General features: G+C 42.3%; 1 protein-coding gene across 4 annotated transcripts in view; it reads left to right on the top strand.

Annotated features, from left to right (window-relative positions):
- The window catches only part of SLC29A1 (solute carrier family 29 member 1 (Augustine blood group)), a 90624-nt gene that overhangs the window by 43351 nt on the left and 29755 nt on the right, over positions 1-17518 (top strand). The window contains exon 1 of one of the 4 annotated variants that reach the window (XM_077925661.1): positions 9268-9315. The exons of 2 other annotated variants lie outside the window; for them this stretch is intronic. The gene's annotated coding sequence lies outside the window, so the exon portion shown is untranslated. Of the gene's footprint in view, positions 1-9267; positions 9316-9504; positions 9529-17518 lie in introns of those variants that run through there. One more of the 4 variants, XM_077925663.1, reaches the window with a different exon arrangement.

The following is a 17518-nucleotide window of genomic DNA, read 5'->3' as shown; positions in this document are numbered from 1 at the left end:
GCCCTCTGCCTGGTTCCCTGTAGCCTCACTTCTCACAGTGAGGGAACCACCAGAAGGCCCTTGGTGCTGGACCTCAATGTCCGGGCTGAACAATGGGTGTGGAGACGTGCCTTCAGGTATACTGGGCTGAGGCCAGGAAAAGGAAATGCAAGAAATATGAACTCTGATAATTGTGTACAAAGCCGTATTAATGATAACACAAACTATCTGGCATTGTTCAGTTACTTAACTCCCATACAGGGAAACCCATTGTTTTGATTCAGGCCACGTGTGATAGAACGTAACTTTATAAGTGTTCATTTAGCAATTTCATGCTAATTCCTCTATGAACTTCCTTCTTTCCATTGAAATGACAGCAGTTCAGTTGATGGTCTCATAGTGATTTTGAAATACACCTGCTTTTTATGTCATATTGGTACCCACTTACTCTTTTGTGTTGTGACTGAATTGTTTGTCTTATACATAGAATATAGATAGGTATTACTGGCAGATGATAGCTTATACTGTATTGGATGATGATCAGGTTTGATTAATTTTGGCGTTGTGGCTGACATTATTAGGCCCTATAGCAGTACTGGTTGAGTGGGGTTGATATCTTGGCTTGCTGCAGGATCTGGTCCCTCAGTTTGTATTTTGTGCTATGTGCAAATAACAGAACTTAGTTTGGGTGGAGTAAGAAAAATGATAGTTTTCAGGTCTCAGGATGACAGTAATGATATTTTTGTCTGACTTGCAGCAGTGGCGCTAGTCATTATTTAAACCATTCTGTAAATCAGCCTTCCCTGGAGGTCTCTCCTCTGTTGCTGAAGAAAGCTTTTGCCAAGATAGAATCCAGTCCACTAAATTTATCTGTTGCCTAAACAAAGCAGAATGCTTTGTCTGTTCCAGGTAGCTGTAAATTAGACAGGACACAGCAGGCTCTTCTTCAGCCCCCCCCCCCCTAATGCATAAACATTCAAGCATATTCTTGAACTGGAGGGTGGATGGCCTGCTTTGAGGAAAGTTTGGAATAATTATCTGGTGCCCAAGACAATAGGCAGAAGAAAAGAATCTGTGCAATATATAGCCTGGCTCACTTGCTTGAGTCACTTCCATTATTTGCTTCACCCAATTGCATAGGTTGATATCTGGGGTACTAGTGGGTGGGAGTTGGATGAAAAAACCTTTAAGTCTTTTTCAGACTGGGAGAGGGCAAGAACGGGAAACCTGTGACCTTCCAGATTTTACTGGATTCCAGCTCTCAAAATCTCTTGACCATTAACCATGCTGACTGGGGCTAATGGGAGATGGAGATATGGAGGGCTATAGGTTTGCTACCCTTGCAACAAATGGCTTGTTTCAGTTTTCTAGCCTGAATTTGAAAGGCATTCTGCAGACTTGTGGCATGCTGCATCCTTTTCCGTTCCGTTGATAATGGTGCTGGGAGCCAATGTGGGTTTCTGCCAGATTTTTGGCAGTGTTTTTGCATCCCACTCTCAGGGGTGTCCATACTTGATCCTATGCCTTCCCCCCTCACTTTGATAATTGATATGTTCATCCATGGACTTGGCATTAGGATGAATGCTGCTAAGAAAACTAATCTTTTAGTTTTGCATCTGTTCCATCCCCTCTTAAGGTTTTGGCTGCCGTGTGAATGGATGGTGGGTTGCTCAGCCTGAAATAGACCCGGTATTTTAGTCCTGTGTGTGTCGTGAACGAGGTGGGGAGAAAAGCCATGAATCCCAGCCATTATGTTGGCTGGCATTCCTCCAAGAATAATTATTGGTCAAATTCAGTGTCAATCATGGCCACAAACAGCTCTGCCTTGATATTTTACTTTTAATTGGTGGAAGTGATGGTATTTTAGCACACAGAACGTTTTGTCCTGCGTTTTGGCTTCAACCACACTCCCTCTAAATTGGGACCAGCTGCAATGCTGTAAGTCTTGCATTGGCCCCTAGGCTGAATAAGAGAAGGACAGATGTCTCCGAAATATAGATGAAAGGGAGCAGATGGCAACTGAAAATAGCTCAGTGGGAAGCTGTGCCTTTGTAAAAATGGATGAGTGCTGTGTCTATATGAGGCAGGTCTCTTGCCGCCAAAGTTTCTGTGCACCAGACATTCAGAATAATTTTGTGCTATATTGCATGCGCACACAAGTCCTCCAATCATGCTCTTGTGGGCTGAGAGTGAACCAGCTTCACAGTTGTGTTGTAAGTAAAAGAGCAGAATGCATGTATCACTCCACTCGTGCAAGACCAAGTATCTCGTACTCTGCAAACTATAGAATTTTGCAAGAGTGTACCTGCATCACCATGATTGCTACACGTTCTGATTGCAATGATAATGAGTAAGATAATAGGTGACTTTGAAGGAGAGCCACAGGATGGTACAAAGAACTCTCCGCTGCCAACATGGTGGCTGTAGTAAATCCGGATTCAGAGAATGAGAATTGCCCAAGCTGCTTTGTTCTACCTGAAATGATTACTATGAATTACCTGTGGGTGGAATTCAACTAATGAGTACCATCAACAGAAGCCCACACAAAGACTTCCACTTGCACACGGCAGGGGCAATCATTCCATATGACAAACTGAAATGGCCAACAGAAGATTGAATTATTCCTTATATGTCACCATCTGCAATGGCACTATATTGCACATGGTCTAAATACTTGCTTGGGATCCATGGAACTTGCAGATATGGAAAAGGAAAAAAGGATAATAAATTGTTGGAGGCTTAGGCTTCACTTGCATACCCACATTCCTTGAAGTAAGCCCCACTGAATGAGTAAACATGGGTAGGATTATGCTGTTGGGCTGGAGACAGACAATAGGATTTTTGAGAGTCGAAATCTGTTTGCTAGAAGGACCACTGTGTTGTTTACTATCTTCCCACTTTGGTTTCTGGCAAACAGGTTAGGCATTTTTTTGGTATTGTTTCAAAAGCCTGCAAAATCCATTTGACCAGAAGCAATAATTGAACTCAACCACACAAAAAAACCCTGTGTGAGCACTATGGGGAGTAATGCCTCTCTGAGCTCACCTTCTGCAACGCTCTTAAAATGTTTACAAACTTAGTTTGATTTATTACTGTTAATGTGTGACTCATGGCTATTTATGTGTGATTCATCACTGTTTGGCCATTATTCCATCATCCCTTCAGAGGAGCAGCCAAAGAGCAACCACAGTCACTCTAAATTTGCTTGTCAGTGGTCATGCAGTTCCTTATGTTTTCTTTATAGCTTTTTAAAGAGCTGTTGACATGCAAGGGTTAAGATGTAGCTGCAGGTTAGAAGCTGGTGCACTGTCTTCCTTTCTGGGAGAGGTAGTAGCACTGGAAACGCCAGCCTGATGCAGTGAATAAAGTGTTGGGCTTGGATTGGAAGGCCTGAGTTCGTATCTCATTCCCCACGTAGCTCAAAGGGGGCCTTTGGTGGCCTTAGCTGACACAGCCGAACCTTGTTGTGAGGATAAAATGAGAGATCTCATTGGAGGAAGGGCAGGGCAAATAAAGCAAAACTGCCTCCACTATCTGGGATTAGCACCCCCCTGCACACTGCGCCACCACTGGATTGATTAAATGCTTGCTTTTGCCAGTATGTTTGTTACTGAAATACCTACATTGGCTACCAGCACGTTTCTGAGCACAATTTAAAGTGTTGGTGCTGACCTTTAAAACCCTAAACGGCCTCAGCCCAGTATACCTGAAGTTGCATCTCCACCCCCATCGTTCTGCCCGGACATTGAGGTCCAGCACCGAGGGCCTTCTGGTGAGATAAACAACTCCCAGACATTTAGAAGACACCTGAAGGCAGTCCTGTTTAGGGAAGTTTTTAATGTCTGACATTTTAATGCATTTTTAATCTTTGTTGGAAGCTGCCCAGAGTGGCTGGGGAAACCCAGCCAGATGGGCAGGGTGCAAATAATAAATTATTATTATTATTATTATTATTATTATTATTATTATTATTATTATTATTATTATTTGATAATTGGATGCAGGACTGCACCGGTGAGATAATATTGGGGTACTTAAGCGAACTGCCATTTTGCTGGTCATGCTGGGGCAAGTTTGTTCCTTTTCCCCCCTTTCTTTTTTTGCAAAGTGTTACTTTGTAAGTCACAGCTAAAAGTTTTTTCTCTCTTGGCACGTTATCTGCTACCTCTACAAATTCAGGAATCAACCCTTGCTGCTACTAAAACCTACCTAAACTGACTCAGTCCATCTCTCGCAAACAGGTACACATGAGCAGTGGAATGCACGCACCATTCACAGCAGGGCACCTTCATCACGGCTGTTTAACAAAAATGCTCTGGGTGACTATCATTCTACATGACCATGATTTAAAGGGCCAAGTTCATAGCATTCTTTGCAGCTGAGATGGGGAGTGGGGGGGGGGGTCAATGCACAGAGGAGCTGCTTGCTTTTCATGTTATTAACATTCCTCAAAGTTTCCCACAATCAGGATACTTTATTATGAAGAATACTTCATTATTATTTTATTGCTGCTTCCTATATAGAATCTCCATGGGGATAGGAAATCCTACTTTCCTGCCATTGTGTCATTTCCCAATTTTGCCCATAGGGAGTAATTCTCTTCCATTCTTGTGCTAACCTCCCCCTCCATCATTGTTTGCTCATTGTCTTGCTGTTCTAAGGAGGGTTTATGCATCTCATTCACATATGCGCCTTGACCACTCTTTCCAAGCTGAAACTCTTTGACTTGGCTTGCCTAGCGATTTAATCCATCGATTGTGACTGTAGCAAGTACTTCAACAAGCTGGCTGCCAGTTCACTTCCTGGCTAAGTTCAAGGTACTGATACTGGTGTATAAAGACATATACAGCTTGGGACCAGGATACCTGAAAAAGTGTCTTTTATATACCCAATTAATCACTGCATTCTGCATTGCAGCTGGTTATTCCTGCCTAAGAAGAAACATTGTGCAGCGGCGTAGCAACCCCGGCTGGCGCCTGGAGCAGACCAAAGTTGTTGAGCTTTTAATGGGAAATCAAAATTGTTGAGAAAGCTCCCCTGCTGCCCAGAAACAAAACTCCTGACGCACAGCAGGGAACATAAGACAGACCCCTGTGCCGTCCTATAGACCGCCCCTGCCCATGGCTACCTATGCTACTGCATTGTGAGTGCAGAATAACTTTCCCATGTGACCAACCTCATGGCCTTACTTTGCCTCAAAGAGCATCCTTTGCTGCAATGGGAAGCTCTGTGAACTAGGGGCAAGTCCCCAACTTGGGTCCCCATCAAGTTCCTTCCTCTCCTCCACCCTTGGGACAAAAGGGGTCTTGTTTGCTTTTATTCTTTGATTAGCACACAGCCATCAGAGCCTGAGAGTGACCCTGGGAAAATGTCCTCAAGCTGAGCCAAGGGAGCCTTACAACTTCCATTTGCAAACTTAATTCAATGCTCTGGGGGAGATGGAAATGTTACTGCCACTCCACTCCTTGAAATGCGGGCGGGTAGCTTTCCTTCTTGGACAACTTTTTGGGCGAGTTCCCACCCCTGTTATAGAGCTTTGTAGGTCAAAATGGACACCCTAAACTGTGTCCGGAAGGCAATCTGGAGCTAGTGCAAATCCTAAAGCTGCAGTCCATATTGTTTTATTTAAATAACAATGTTTTTCACCATCCAAATAGTAGCGGAGTTCTAAGAGCCATACTGAAAAAAATGAAACTTCATACGGTTGCTGGCCAGCCTTTGCCCCATCTCTCTTCTCTCTCACAAGCATTCTCTTTCTTCGTAGTTCCTCTTCACCTCAGCAAAGTTCCTTATTCCTCCTGCCTCCTTTCAAAGCCTCTTGTTTTATTTCCTTTCCCTTTGATTAAGATCGGTATTTGCTGCTGCCTTCCATCTGCAAACAATATGATTACATTCCCACCACCACCTATTCACATTATGTTTCCTTTGCATTGCAATGAATGGGGTGAAATGACAATGTAATTTATGTAATTTTGCCACAGCAGCCAGAGAGATGTAGGGTTTAGTGGAAGATGAACTGCAAGAGGGTGGAGATAGCATTGCATGCAGTCAATACAGGGTGGGATGGAAAATGATGCCTTCAGACATCCCTTGTCCTCCACCAATGTCCTCTTTGCTTTCAGCCCACAATTCTTTGGAACATCACATGCCACAGTTCTTCCATACTGAGCCTTCCTTGCTGGAACTTTGCTAGGAAAAGGTGGGTGTGATCTAAGACATTTTAACAGTTCCATGAAGGAATTCAGTCATTTTTCCTCACCAGTAATTCCAAAAGCTCCTGTTAAACGTCTACATGCTATGTAACTTTTAAAAACACAGGCATACTCCTGGAGGGGGGAAATATTGCAACTTTACAGCAACGCCCTCTTTCCAAGCACTTGACTGTCAGACAGATGGGAGGGAGAAGAAAGTCTTGAACTGCTCTTGAATTCTGCACATGCCACCTTTTGGGCACCTCTGGCGTGGAGTGTAATTTAAAACAAAAACATAAAAACACGCCGGTAAGATCATGATGCACTGTGCCAGTTATTCCTGAAACAAACACCTTGTTTATGAATACATACTCTTTACCATGGTAAACATGATTTCTCCTTTCAAAATTTACTAATCCAGCTCATCAGGGTGGATTAAAGAAGGAATGAAAATGAAATCTCTTCTCAAAATATCGTTGACCATCTTCAGCAATTTGGAGGAGTAGGAGGATAGTTAGTTAAAATCATGCCTGTTGGCATCGTCTCTCCAGCCTGATGATATTGGTTATAACAAGGGCAGCCAATGTGGTGCCCTTCAGGTGTTGTTGGAGTCCAATGCCCATCTGCTTCTGCAAGGATACCAGCTGTCAGGGATGATGGGAGTTGTAGACTAACATCTGGAGGGCACCACATTGGCTTACCCCAGTGGTTTAACATGCTTTTTTTACTATTTTCACGACTCTGCAAAACATACTTTTAACGCACTTCTCAGTGCCTTGGAGCCAAGCAGTGGTTTGACAACACACAGCAAGTCTGTCTTAACTTTTCAACACAGCAAGACATAGACTCCCTATTTCTCCCTGGAGTTGAAAGAGGGTGTTTTGTGTGTTCGGATTTCAGCAGTAGGCTTGGACTGTATCTATGACGTACTTAAATTAGAATCAAATTCTCCCCAAGGAAAGCAGTATCTGTGTTCAGAATGAACTCTGAACTTCTTTTTCCTTGAGCAAAATATTTTTGCAGTATTTTGGAATATTTTGGCAGGAATTGGGGCGATTCAGGCCAAGGAAGGGGGAACTTAGGTCAGGGTGGTTGGTGAAATGGAATTGGGAGGAGTCATGGCTTCTTCTGTATAATCATTTTAATAAAACGTTTATAGCCAGGTCCTAAGTATATTTTTGCTTGAGAATTTAAGACACATTGATTTCAGTGTAGTTCGCTTCTAGATTGCTTGTGTTTAGTATTGCAGCTTTAATTTGCAAAGTGTTGTGCTTGCTTAACACATTTAAGACATATGGCTGCCTTCCTCAAAAATTTTTGGGAACCGTAGTTTGCTAACTGTAGTTTGTTTATTGGGACGCGGGTGGCGCTGTGGGTTAAACCACAGAGCCTAGGACTTGCCGATCAGAAGGTTGGCGGTTCGAATCCCTGCGACGGGGTGAGCTCCCGTTGCTCGGTCCCTGCTCCTGCCAACCTAGTAGTTCGAAAGCACGTCAAAGTGCAAGTAGATAAATAGGTACCACTCCGGCGGGAAGGTAAACGGCATTTCCGTGCGCTGCTCTGGTTTGCCAGAAGCAGCTTAGTCATGCTGGCCACATGACCCAGAAGCTGCATGCCGGCTTCCTCAGCCAGTAAAGCGAGATGAGTGCCGCAACCCCAGAGTCGGTCACGACTGGACCTAATGGTCAGGGGTCCCTTTACCTTTACCTTAGTTTGCTAAGGGTGCTAGCTCTGTGGGGGGGACTACTGTTCCCAAGATTATCTGGGGGTAGCAATGTGCTTTAAGTGTATAGTGTGTGCACAGCCTTCGTTAAAAGAGAGAATGAGTTTACTAAATCTCTGCCATGGGTTTATGGAAGGAATGGAACCACACTGGCCCTCAGATGGAACAGGGATGTCTGTATGTCTGAAGCCTTTCCCTAATGTGGGAGGGAGGGCAAAGCTTTTCTTTCTGTCAAGGCCTGCATTCCTTTGGGGGCTGCATGCTGGTGGAACTGGTAGCAGGTGGGGCCAGTGCCAAAAATGGGCAACACTGCCCCTTTTCTGTCTTTCTGTTCTCTCCACCCTCCCAGCAAGCTGCTTTGCATTTCAGTTTCCAGCTTTCCCCTTCTCCTCCCTCTTGGTTCCCCCCACCCTCATGACATTTAGCCAGGGGCCTCATATCACCCTTAGACTGCAAGTTCCTAACCCCTGCCCGAAACACCCCTTCCCCTTTGCGGTCGCATTACTCAGATACTTTGAGATCTTAAAAAAAACCCCAGCATGCCAACGGAAATGGAAGCAATTGATAAAAGAAGAAGCGAAAAAGTGAACAGTTTTTGCATTTCTTCTGCCAGCTCCTAAATGTCAGCAAAAGGGGGGGGGGAGTGGCAAAAAGATAAAAGAGAGGGGCATTGATAAATTTCATTGGAAGGCTTAGTTTGTCGTTTCAGGGCTGTTGGTCCTCCTCTGGCCAGCCATAGTTCTAATGCAACCTCTCTTGCACCCTCTCTAAAGTTCTGAAGTGTTGTGGAGGGCAGTCGCCATACAAGGGGATGGGGCATAGCTCATTGGTAGAACACATGAGATTTGCATGCAGAAAGCTTCAGATTTAACCCCTGGCTTCCTCAATTTTAAAGAAGAATGTCTGTTAGCACAGCTGCCACCTGGAAATCCAGGTTGGGAAGACACCGACTAACTCTAGTGGCCAGATTTAGTATATGGCAGCTTAGTCAACCCAGAATAGCTACTTCCACTTTTACCTGTTAGCATACTTACATTCACCAGCAGTGCTTGGAATCCCATACACCAATTCCATCCATTTTACAAGCTGGTTAAAGAGTGCCTAATCTGTGATAAGCAAGCTTGATCTGCATTAAGTAAGCTTGAGTGAATATCCTTACGTTCAGTCTCATGGTGATTCCTCTTGGCAACTCAGTAGAAAAGATGTTGTGTAACACCCAGCCTTATCGCTGTTTTCACTAGGTGGCCTTCTTAGAAAGAGGCCCTTGCTGATGGCAAACTGCTAATCAGCAGGTGGTTTAGCTTAGATACTGCACATGTGTGTGTGTTTGACTCATTCCTGGACCACTGATAGTTTACTGGAACTCTTTATCACATGAGCGTTAAAGGATTTATAGAACGGATGAACTAGCCTCTGCTCTAAGTAAGTCTCTTTTCAACGTTACCTTAAGATTTGTAGGGGGCAAGGGCCCGTATGCCTAAACCTGCCTATTCTTTCCAGCTGAAGGATCTGGAACTTGAAGTGCCGATTTGGCCAACTGGTCCGTTTCCATAACGCTGAAAAGAAGCAGGACTGGGGACTTGGCTGCAGCTTCTGCTGGGTGGAGGCCCCAGGGTTTGCTTGGATGCTGAGAAGGTATCATTACTGATGTAATTAATTACAGCCACTGAGCTGCTCTGTGCAGATATTCCCTGTGATGGATGTCCGTGTATATATATGCGAGAGGCTCGGGAGAAAGGCACAAACAGCCCATTAGTCTTGTGGATATTGGCAACACATTGGCTGGTGCAGTTCCAAGGGAGTCTGGCGTTTTGCTGCGATGGGGCCCTTTGGAGGATCTGCAGGGCGGAATCCTAACTGGTTTTTGCTTTGAAAGCTGCCTTGGGGGTGGGGAGTGTATAACTGAGAGTTTGGCTTTGCTGTCCTAGAGGAGCGTAATCTCCAGCGAGCATTAGGTTTACAACATTATTATAGAGAAATAAATTTAGATTCCTAAAAGATCAACCTAGCAAGGGCAGCATCCTCAAGTAGTGTTTATAAATGGGCCTGGAGGTAATTAGTCATGCAAACTGTTGTAAATAAAAATAATATGCCCTTTTCCCTTATGGGGTATCCAAGAGCCCATATAGAGTCCTTACATAGGTTCCCTATTGGTAGGAGAAAATAACAGAGGCCAACCAGAGAATATTGAGAAGCAAAGCAGCTAGTAAGCTTGATCTTTATTGATCTGTTGCAACAGGGTACTCCCTCACACGCAGGAGAGGAGGAGGACCCAGAAAGATGGTGTGCAAGAGCTTATAAAGACTTTTGAAATTCCCATTATCTAGATCAAGACCACCCCCAGAAACATTATGCATACATCACAGAAGGGGTGTAATCTAAGACCACCCCTCAGATACATCCCACCTACATCACAGAAATTTAAATATTGTTTTTCTCCTGTTGTTGTTTATCTCCTGTCTGGCAAGTTACTTGATTGGATTGCCTGGGGAGCCTGGCCATTCTTTTGTAGTGGTAAAATACTTATTTCCTGGGCCAGGTCACAGGCTCACACCTTATTCAAACAGACATATCCTTGAGACAGGATTTGTGAGGAAAGAGACAATGGGGAGACTTTTCCAGTTTGACCTTGCAGAGACAACATTTGGTCAGTTTGGGAATCAAAATGGTTCCAGGTTGGCTTTCCTGTGCTGATCTATGTACGTGTGGTTATGAATGTTGCCATATATCTAAGACCATAAAATTCCTATCACATTATCCCCCCTTTGGGGCTAGAATTTTTCTTAAAAATTTTTGCCCCACAAATAATAACATCGTATGTTGTAAATGGATGTCTTTGTATAAATATATCATATAAAAATAACATATGTTGCATTTTGTTACTAAATTACTTGTAGCATTCTAGCTTGTGGCATTCTAGCTCTTGGGAGAAACATTTTCTCAATAGTGGCTATGCTTTACATTTAGCAGGAAGGTCCACTACTGACTGAAAAATGCAGTTGGTGTTTTGTCCTTCGCCATTTTTGTGTGTTTCTCAGGTGTCAAGCTAGCTCTTCTGTGGTCTCACACTGACATAGTGCTACAGCAACACATCCTGTCTGTTGAATCCCCTCGGGGCTTTCATTTAACCATGTCGCCTGGCATTCACCATAGCTGGCACAGGTTTGGACATCTCGTGAGGGAGATGCCTTGGCCTTGGCCTTTCTATGGGATTTTATTATAGGCTGTGGTCTTGCACTCATGGGAAGTTGCTCACTTGCACTTAAAGGACCAAAAAGCTAATTGCAGCCTGGATACACTTGCCCAATTCAAACTGAGTCCAATTATAATTTATATATGCCCATGGTTCTCAACTTTCCAAACCAATCTGTTAAAACAACCATTCTTAAAAGGGCACTTGTCCAAATTAGTTAATTTAACTCTATAGGGGATCATTCCTGCTAAATCAAGGCATATACACTTTTCTTGTTATCTAGGCTTTTATGGATCTTGAAGCTTCTCCTTGGTAAAATCAAAATTCGGCAGAGAAGAGCAAGCACACAATTTGGTTGTCCAATTGAGATAAAAAAATGAGAGCAATTATGGGGAAAAACCTTCAGATTCACTGTGTGCAATCTGGGAAAAAACTATGAAAATGATATGCAGATGTTAGCAAAATAAAATAAAATAAAATAAATAATGTGTTGGAGATATAAACAAAGTGTAGGAACCTTATTCCATGTATGGTGGACGTGTCCTCAAATAAATAAAATTTGAGACATGATCTACACTCATTTCCATTTGGCATTCTAATCAAAACATCCCAAATAATAATAAAGTGTGTTGTTTCAAAACTACCTGATAAAATATGGTTCCAAGAATAATACTTGGTTGTGGTTAGATTAATTTCACAGGTATACGGGGAATCCAAGATTAATACAGAACAATTGCTACTTAAAGACAGTACTGAATCTGCAAGAGATACAGAAGTCATAGAAGAGATTCACATAAAAACAATTACACGCAAAAATATCCCCCCCACTTTGTGGAAATAACACACTGTCAGACACATTTCAACATTCCTACGTAATAACACATAATACACAACAAACTAATTACATATCAGATACATATCTTGAGACAATTGTGATCTTTTACGTATGTATCTCAAAAGTGAGAAAATGTCTTTGCAATTCAACTCCTCCCCCCTTTGTCAGCCCCACTCCCCCGTCAGTCTGTATCCTTTGAAAGAAGATAGCTGTGGGCACTTTGAAAACTTTGGTGTCTGTTGCTGCAGGTGGTGGCGAAGCTTTTTCATCATAGGTCTGTAGTAACACATCTGTAGAAGTGACATCCTGTAAGGGGGCGGGGGTTTTGACTTAAAAGACAGTTAGAAAAAGAAGGGGCAAAAGCCCCCCCCCCAATCTCCTTGAGTTATTAGCTGCAAATAATAAAAATCTTAGCGCATTAAGCATTTTATTCATTTCAATATTATTATCACATTTCTATATAATTACTGTTATTATCTGCTAAGTTTGTTTGCTTTCCTTCATTTAGTTTTTTTTTTTCCACATTATTAAATAAAAAATTACTCCACGTGTAGAGAAAGAGAACTGTAAAAAAAATACAACAAAGGTTAAAAAATAAAAAAGAAAGCAAAAAATTAGATTACCAGTCAGATGAAAACAGACTCGACACAAAGACATCAGATTTAGAAAAGAATTATTATTAAATAATACAAAGATATTATCAAAACCACACAGATTACCACTGGACTGAAAAAAATGGTAAAACAATGGAAAAAAGGTTCAAATTCAGCATGTGCTATCTGATAAGTAGAACTTGATGAAAATGACTTTCAACATGTGATGGACATGTCCCCAAAGTAAAACACACACACACACACACACACACACACACACACACACACACACACAATGACCTATGAGGAACCAAAAATAATTAAATGCTAAGACACACATTTTTTTTAAAAAAAACAACAACCTGAAGTAACCTGAAGTAATCTGTTTTGGCATTCTAACAACCCAATGAAAAACTGATTAATAAATGAAAAACAGATTATTTGTAACCTAAAAAAGTGTCAGAGATAGAGGAAAATCAACTAATATAGCAGGGATTCAGACTTGTTTTGCTGAACAGAAAGAAAGTGACTGTTTGGCTTTAAGGGAAGAAAGACAAAAGAAATACAAATGCAATTACTTTTTTTAGAGTATTTAAATCACTGTTTGCATCCCCTCATTATCATTTGTGCTGTGGGAGAAAAGAAGGGACAAATACTTTGTTAATGGGGTTCACATATCCTGATAAAAGAGAAAATTATTTCATGTGAGAAGTCTGCCAGGAAATGCTGTTCCTAAAATGCATAGACATATACACAAACAAACAAAAAAAAAACTGTTAAATCCCCATTGGGGAGGCAAACTACTCAAGAGAGGAACTCACAGTGGGAGTGCTTTGAACTCCCTGCAGCCCACCTCTCCAAACCTCCTCTCTCCCCCCTCCTTTCTCTCTTTGTAAGCTGATCTAGCCTCTGTGCATGTGCAGAGTTCATGTCTCAGCAAACCTTTTATACTATTGAAAATGTTGCATCTTTTGGCTAAATTAGAATTTGAATAAGGGAAGGGAAGGGTAAGGAGTAGATTTTTAAAATAGGGTTAGATTTTTAAAACAAAAAAGAGAAACTCAGCAATTCAAGTATTCAAAATAATAGACAAAATGATAAACACTGTAATCACTCAAATGCCTGATATCACCAGTTCTGCTTCAAAACATCACAGCTTTCACCTCTCACCTTTAAAAACAAAGAGCAAATCTGGGCTGAATTTCAACTCATCAGCCACAAATTGGGAAAGTTGAAAGGGACCTGGGGTCATCTAGTCCAACCCCAAAATACAGGGTTCATAGCAAGATTTGTACTACCAGAAACACACACATTCTTATGTACACAGACACAACTGGGGAAGAGACCACAAGCCATGCACCTATCACAAGCCATGCGCATATCATGTACTAATGAAGAGGAAAATAAAAGTACCCAACTTATACAGAACCCTTTTAGCAGATCTTGAAGCTAGTTTGAGTGAGAGTTTACTTCCTTAGACTAATGAGTGCAAGTTCCTAGAGAAAGTATCTTTAAAGGAAGATTGAAGTGAACATTTTTCCTAAGATAGGGAGAGGATCCCTTATAAAGCAAAGTTAATTCAATTGATATAACCACTCACAAATAATTAAAACAGCCATAGATTTGATTTAAAAGGAATACAAAAGTGAACAAATTTTCCTGAACTTGCAGAGGAATAGTAAGCCTAATCTATGCCCCCCCCTTGCAGTTTCCTTTAAAGGAAGCTTACTCGGGAGTAAATTTACTTGGCACAGAAGTAAGAAGGAGAAGAAAAGAGAAAAAAAATATGAGAGAGACAGAATGAAACAAGGGGGGGGGGCATTTTCTAAGAAAGAGGCCAGGAAGTCTTATAGAGACTGATATTTGGACTGGACTCATAGAATTTTGCTAGCCATGGAAGCCTCTACATTTAATAACAATTTTCTTAGAAAGAACACCATACTTTCATAGGCATGTGCTTAATGAAATACATACACTGCATTTTAGCTTGAGACAGCAATTTTGCTCAACTAGGCTTTTGCAGCAGAAACATTAGGTTAACTTCGCGTTCCAAAATAGACTGGAACACAGGTGTACTCACAAACTCAAAAGTTACAACACAACATCATTTACCATTAGACTTAAAATCACTCTCCTCACTTAAACTAGAGGAAGGAGGTGGGGTAATCCTCCTTTCAGAACACAAGTAGCACGTATACAGGATTTTACCACTTGGGAGAAAAACTCTTTTAGAGCCTCTCTCAAATAACAAACATTTGCACACTTCATTCTCAATTTTTGTCTTGTTTAAGATTGATAACGTTCAACATGGCTTTCTTAGATTTAGAACTTGGAGCAAGCTTGCATTTTTATTTTAGATGGCACATTCAAGATAAGCAGCTGCTGGATGTTGCCTAAGTACAATTTAAACACAGGAAAAACGTTTCTTAAACACAAATTGAAGGGGACCGTCAGAGTCCAGGCGGGAAGTAAGCACCAACTGGGCTTCTTTCCCATCAGGAGTCTGTGGGTTCATTTCTTTTGATTGAGGTGCACCCATTTTATTAAGAATTTTTAATAGCGCTAGCTTTTACTTTTATACTGCAGTCGGGGTTTTATCCCCACTTTTCAGGAAACACAATAAATAACCCACAGTAGACTCAATTTGGACAACTCCGAGAATTTGTACTGTGACACACCGCCGTTCGTCTGGCCTGACTTACTAGGCTGGTACAGCTGTTGGCCTTTCCTGGCTACTAAGCTAACAGTGCGGTCAGCGATCTCAAACCCCCCCATGGTCATTTCTCAGCCAGGGAGCCCACAGCAACCTCCTGCCTCTTACAATCTAACCTGAGAGTTCCCTACTGGACGCTTGCGTAGCGCAGTGCCAGATTGGGACTCAGAAATGACAAAGAAGGAAAGGAATCAGGTGCCCTTGCGTTCTCTGCTCACAGGTCATCTCTAACAAAGATCGCCATGGCAGAGGTGCGGCTGCACCTGGGAGTTATAGTTTTCAGTACAGAAGAAAAAGCACGACCCTTTTCTGGGCAAAACTCCGAAGGAATAGGTCGGCATATAGACTGTAGAAGGGAAATAAAAGAAGTCACACACAACTTTTGCCTGGGCATACTCCGAAGGGCTAGGGCTGGTGTTGAGATTGAGGGGACAGAAAGGAGGAGAAGACAATTTTTAGATGAGGAAAGAAGTAGAAAGTTTAGATTTGAAGGAAAAAGGAAGAGTTAAAGAATTTTGGTTGCTGTGGTTTAGAGAACCCAACCCACTACCCGTGTTTCCTACTTAATACTCACTTCCGCATGCGCTGTTCCTGGTGATCCCACGATCTCTTGACTGGTTGTTTAAGGCCGGCCTGATCAAGCGTTGCTTCCTCTGGTTAGCCCCGCTGAACCTCCAGTTATTTCCAGACCCTGGGATCGATGGAGGACTGGTTATTCCTCCTGGCAAACTGCCTGGTGCGCGCTGGATAACCAGTCCTTCCTCGCTTCCAGAATCCGGGTAACCAAAAGTCCCTTCGTGCGTGGTCGCCATCTGTTGTAAATAAAAATAATGCCCTTATCCCTTATGGGGTATCCAAGAGCCCATATAGAGTCCTTACATAGGTTCCCTATTGGTAGGAGAAAATAACAGAGGCCAACCAGAGAATATTGAGAAGCAAAGCAGCTAGTAAGCTTGATCTTTATTGATCTGTTGCAACAGGGTGCTCCCCTCACCTGCAGGAGAGGAGGAGGACCCAGAAAGATGGTCTCCAAGACCTTATAAAGACTTTTGAAATTCCCATTATCTAGATCAAGACCACCCCCAGAAACATTATGCATACATCACAGAAGGGGTGTAATCTAAGACCACCCCTCAGATACATCCCACCTACATCACAGAAATTTAAATATTGTTTTTCTCCTGTTGTTGTTTATCTCCTGTCTGGCAAGTTACTTGATTGGATTGCCTGGGGAGCCTGGCCATTCTTTTGTAGTGGTAAAATACTTATTTCCTGGGCCAGGTCACAGGCTCACACCTTATTCAAACAGACATATCCTTGAGACAGGATTTGTGAGGAAAGAGACAATGGGGAGACTTTTCCAGTTTGACCTTGCAGAGACAACATTTGGTCAGTTTGGGAATCAAAATGGTTCCAGGTTGGCTTTCCTGTGCTGATCTATGTACGTGTGGTTATGAATGTTGCCATATATCTAAGACCATAAAATTCCTATCACAAAACTAGCCCAGTTCTGCCATCAAAAGATATAACCTAATGGGGGCAGCAGGTGTGGTAATTATATTTTATCTAGTGCCATCACTAGATACACTGTGTGTACATAGCCCAAAGAGGCAAATGTTTTCCCTATTGAGTTTGCAATGTAAATTCATTTCTTTTTAAAAATTAAGATAGGTCCTAACTATTCCATATTTTCTTGTAGGTTTTGCAGGTTTTGACATGAACATATTTAACCCTGGATAGTGTAGTATGGACCATCTAGTCGTAATACCCCATTCCTGGATTTTATTTCCAAGACCTGATCCTTATTGCCCTTTTGTTCATTCTCTTATGGCCGGTGTCAAAGCCAGACTGGATCCGGCAAATGCAGTGCTATTGGATGAAAGCTGGGGCTTTTCAGCACTTGTATTCTTGCCTTTAGCTCCTTGTATTGCAATCTCAACATCTACGGGGGCAGGAGGGTAAGGGTGGAAGATGAGCGCAGCAGTGCTTATTAAAGACACCTACAATTTGATCCCATTTCACCACCTTTTCTGGTAAACAATGACAAACAGAAGGGAACTTCATACTCCTTTGGGTGGTGGGGAAAACTCAAGACACATCCGAACCTTTGGGGACCTTGCACCACAGCTTTTCAACAAGGCCAGGTGGCAACTGTGAGATAAGATAGTGGTTAGGTGAATCCGGATGCATTTTGAACTGGAGCAGTCTTGATCAGGGGAGTATGAGAAACAAATGTTGACACAGCCATTTGGTAGAGTGATGAACGCTTATGTCTCTTTGAACCTTGAGCA

The sequence above is a fragment of the Podarcis muralis genome, chromosome 3 (assembly GCF_964188315.1).
Source record: "Podarcis muralis chromosome 3, rPodMur119.hap1.1, whole genome shotgun sequence".
In the NCBI taxonomy this organism is placed as follows: Eukaryota; Metazoa; Chordata; class Lepidosauria; order Squamata; family Lacertidae; genus Podarcis; species Podarcis muralis.
The sequence above is the reverse complement of the archived record's forward strand: the minus strand, read 5'-3'. Positions and strand labels throughout refer to the sequence as shown.